Source organism: Micromys minutus, assembly GCF_963924665.1.
Source record: "Micromys minutus genome assembly, chromosome: 2".
NCBI lineage: Eukaryota > Metazoa > Chordata > Mammalia > Rodentia > Muridae > Micromys > Micromys minutus.
In genome coordinates this window covers 74,808,729-74,813,138 of record NC_137971.1, presented here as the reverse complement: position 1 = coordinate 74,813,138, position 4,410 = coordinate 74,808,729, and the positions used below count along the sequence as shown (strand labels likewise).

At 42.9% G+C, this 4,410-nt stretch overlaps 1 pseudogene across 1 annotated transcript; it reads right to left on the bottom strand.

Annotated features, from left to right (window-relative positions):
* Nucleotides 1-1,346: 1,346 nt before the first annotated feature.
* LOC308417999 (protein transport protein Sec61 subunit gamma-like) lies at nucleotides 1,347-1,533 on the bottom strand (annotated as a pseudogene). The gene has a single exon. The product of its transcript is annotated as a protein transport protein Sec61 subunit gamma-like (transcript).
* Between the last annotated feature and the right edge of the window lie 2,877 nt (nucleotides 1,534-4,410).

Below are 4,410 nucleotides of genomic sequence, written 5' to 3'. Positions count from 1 at the left end.
AAGTGTCTGCCTAGAATGCATGGTGTACTGGGTTCAATCCCTAGCATTGTGTGGTTGGAATTAAAAGAAAGCAGACACAAGATAAAATGAGACCTGTCATTGGATAAGAAGAAAGGGTAAGCAGGAACAAAGTTTTAGAAAGAGGAAGAGAGGAGAAGACGGGGAGGTAACATGGAGGAAGACACAATCCTCTTTGCCTGTCTCTGCATGGATATAGGTTGTTATGAATATTTTATAAGGGATGGAATTGAACAGGATGATTTGTCTTGTCTAGATGGACAAACTATATCATTTGGCTCTCAGTTTATGGTGTGGGTGTTTTGTGGAGAGTAAAATTTACTGAGAAAATCTGAGATAAAGCCATTGTTAAATTATAAATTTCTGGAGTTTTGAATTTGTCGGGCTTGTTGGAGTGTGGGCAGAGTTTGAGGTTAGCAGAGAGGCAGCCAGGAGAGATACTAACCAGAGATGAATTAATGTTAGTTCTATATGTCCCTCCGGTGCTGGAACTAACGTGGGTGAGACCGCCCAGGTCAGAGAGTACCAGGGGCAGGATAGAGTGGTGACACGCTGGACCCAATTGCTGATTTTTAAAAAATATTTATTGCAATGGATAAGTTCCAATGACGGCTAACTTCTGCAGCACCATCTCCTGTACTTCTGAGGATGCTGGTGAGGATCTGCAAGTCAGGAAGATGAATAAGTGAGAGGAGTCCTAGACAATTCAGGCACACTCATGCACACCCATCATCCCAGCACGTGGCAGGACGAAATAGGAGGACTTGGAGTTCAAGGTCACATTTGGCCACATAGCAAAACCATCTTAAAATATTGAAAGAAAATACTAGATGAGCCCAGGGCCTTTTGAGTAGCAGTCCTGTGAGTAGCACCTCCAGAGCCTGCCCTTGTACACACCCCAGCAGCACACCAGGTATCCTCCTTCTTTCTAACGTATCAGCTCCATCATCATCCATTTCTCTGTTGTCATTTTCAACTCAGTGTCCTGAGCATGCTAAGCAAGCACTATGAGGTGCTTATCCCCTTCCCTACCTTTAACAGCCTGTCTAGTTCTTTCCCATGAACTTATAAACCTGCTTGTTTCTTCTCATCTAAAATCAAAGCCAGAGGCCCCTTCCACTCATCTTTGTTTCTGGCGCAGCCATTCCACCTTGTCATGGTCAAGCTTCTTTTTTTTTTTTTTTAATTTTGAAATTATTTTAATTTAGAAATAGAAAACCTCATAGGAAGGTGGAAAGAAACAAAAAACACAAAGCCTCCAGGCAACATTTTACTTCATGAGCTTGTTACCCCCTCATTGGTTCACTAGTCTCAGGATGAGAAAGGACTCAGCCACCCACAATAATGTTATTAATAGGGATGTGGATCAGTTTCACACAGAAGCCAATGAATCCCATGATAGCAAATCCTATCGCCGTGGCCATGGCGATCTTCTGGAATTCTTTTCTATTGGGTTTGGTACATCTTTTAACCAGCCTGCCAACTAGACTCAACAAACTGCATTACCTGATCCATGTTTGTGGGATGCGGTTTGAGAGGGCAGAGACACGTAGCTTAGGAGAGACTTAAGCCCAGCAGAACCGGAAGTTGGTGTTGTCAAGCTTCTTTAATAAATAACCTACATTCTTTTTAAAGATTCATTTGTTTAAGAAATAACCTACTGTCTTAGTCAGGGTTTGTATTCCTGCACAAACATCATGACCAAGAAGCGAGTTGGGAAGGAAAGGGTTTATTCAGCTTCCACATTGCTGTTCATCAACAAGTCAGGACTGGAACCCAAGAATGTTAGGAAGCAGGAGCTGATGCAGAGACCATGGAGGGATGTCACTTACTGGCTTGCTTCCCCTGGTTGCTCAGCCTGCTTTCTTATAGAACCCACGTCTACCAGCCCAGGGATGGCACCACCCATAACGGGCTGGGCCCTCTCTCCTTGATCACTAGTTGAGAAAATACCTTACAGCTGAATCTCATGGAGGCATTTTCCCAACTGAGGCTCCTTTCTCTGTGGTACATCCAGCTTGTGTCAAGTTGACACAAAACCAGCCAGTACACCTACATTAAAAATCTACTTATGTAATGTATATGATCATTACACTGCAGCTGTCTTCAGACACACCAGAAGAGGACATCGGATCCTATTACAGATGGTTGTGAGCTACCATGTAGTTACTAGGAATTGATCTCAGGACTTCTCGAAGAGCAGTCAGTGCTCTTAACCACTGAGTCACTTTTTCGATCTGAAATAACCTAAATTTAATTTCTCACTTTCTACTCACTCTTGACCTACTCATTTGGATTCTATCCCCTGTCTACCCCCTTTCTTTCTTTAAGACTTCGTAGCTCAAGCTGGCACCTGGGGAGATGAAGAGGAATGACTGTAAGTTTGAGACAACGGGCTAACGTAGTGAGTCCCAGGCAGCATGCACTGTATCTGAAATAAATACATTCAATCTCTCTTACCATTTAAACATCAGTCTTAGGGTGGTACCTTTAATCCACCCCTGACTTTAAACTTTCAAGTTTTCAGAACCAGTGCGTTTTAGAGGAGTTAATTCTCACTTGAATCTGACTCTGATCTTCACAATTCTATATCCAGTTACCGATGAAGCATTCTTTTTGGGTGATTTCTAAGTATTCAAATGAATCCTCTTACAATTACTGATACCAGGGGTTGAGGATTTAGCTCAGTGGTAAGGCCCTGGGTTTGGTCTTCAGCTCATGGGGGTGGGGAGAGACTAACAAAAAGACAAAAACAAGGCAACAATTAATTCTTAGCCTTCACAGAGCATTTGCTTACTCTGGAGCCAGAGTACAGCCTGCTTTGCTTACAAGTCTCTACTTGCACAATGAAGTTGACACAAGACCCCTGGCTACCTGGACTGATCCTGAGCCTCATTCCCTATGGAATGCTTTGACTGTCTCAACTGTGAGTTGTCCTTTCTGCCTGAGATGCCTCACTTCTGCTTCACCCATTGATCCTGCAACAATCAGCTGTCACCCTCCACAGAGCTTTCCTGCTTGTGCATTTTCACAGCAGCACTGGAACTAACCCTCAGAGGTCCTGTGTAGCACCTAAGCTGTGAGTCTCCAGGACAGAAGCCCAGCAGCAAGCTTTCTATCCTTATACTTACCTGTCCACTGAGTCAGCACTGCAGTCAACTATGACTTCGCCATACTCGTTTTTTACTTTTTTTCCTCTCTTCTTTTGGACTGGATCTTATATATCCCAGACCAGCTTCAAACTTGTTATGTAGCTGAGAATGACTCTGAACTCCTGATCTTGCCTCCACTTCCAACTGATGGAATCATGGACTTAGTACTATACTCAGGAGGTGGAAACTGGAGGATCAGAAGTTCAAGGCTTTCCTCAGCCACAGAGTTCAAGGCCAGCCTAGGATCCTAGCTTATAAGAGACCTATCACAAAAGCTTGTGTGTGTGGGTGGGTGTGGGGTAGGTTTCTAATGATAGGGTGCTGACTCATATATATATTATATGATTTATAATATTTACTTATTTGAGTTAATTTTATATCCAGCCACTTTACTGAAGTCATTTATCAGGTTTAGGAGTTTTCTTGTGGAATTTTTGGGGTCACTTAAGTATACTATCATATCATCTGTAAATAGTAATATTTTGACTTCTTCCTTTCCAATATGTATCCCTTTGACCTCCTTTTGTTGTCTAATTGCTCTGGCTAGGACTTTGAGTACTACATTGAATAGGTAGGGAGAGAGTGGGCAACCTCATCTAGTCCCTGATTTCAGTGTGATTGCATACATATATGCCCATGAGAATGGCAAAAGTAAGGCTCTTTAAAACACACACACACACACACACACACACACACACACACACACACACACACACACACACACACTGAAGCTGTCTTCAGACACACCAGAAGAGGGCATCAGATCTCATTACAGATGGTTGTGAGCCACCACGTGGCTGCTGGGATTTGAACTCAGGACCTTTGGAAGAACAGTCTTAACCACTGAGCCATCTCTCCAGCCCAGGAAGACTATCTCTAATCTAGGATTTTTTCTTTCAGATCTTGTTTTACTTGTGAGTCTATTTCTGAGTATTTGCTGTGTGTGTTTGTGTTCATGCTGGGGTCAGAGGAGGGTATGAGATCCCTTGGAGCTGGAGTTACAGGCAGTTGTCAACTGCTTGACATAGGTGCTGGGAATCAAACTGGGGACCTCTGGAAGAACAGCAAGTATCTTAACTGCTAAGCCATCTCTTCATCCCCTAAACTAGGATTTAAAAAATTGTTTTGAAATAAGAACTATATGAAAATCGGGTAGTATAGACAACATTGGCGGTATATTGTAAGGCTTGGCATGCTGCTGCCCACTGTTATTTCATCATTTAGGAGGTAGATGTATGCA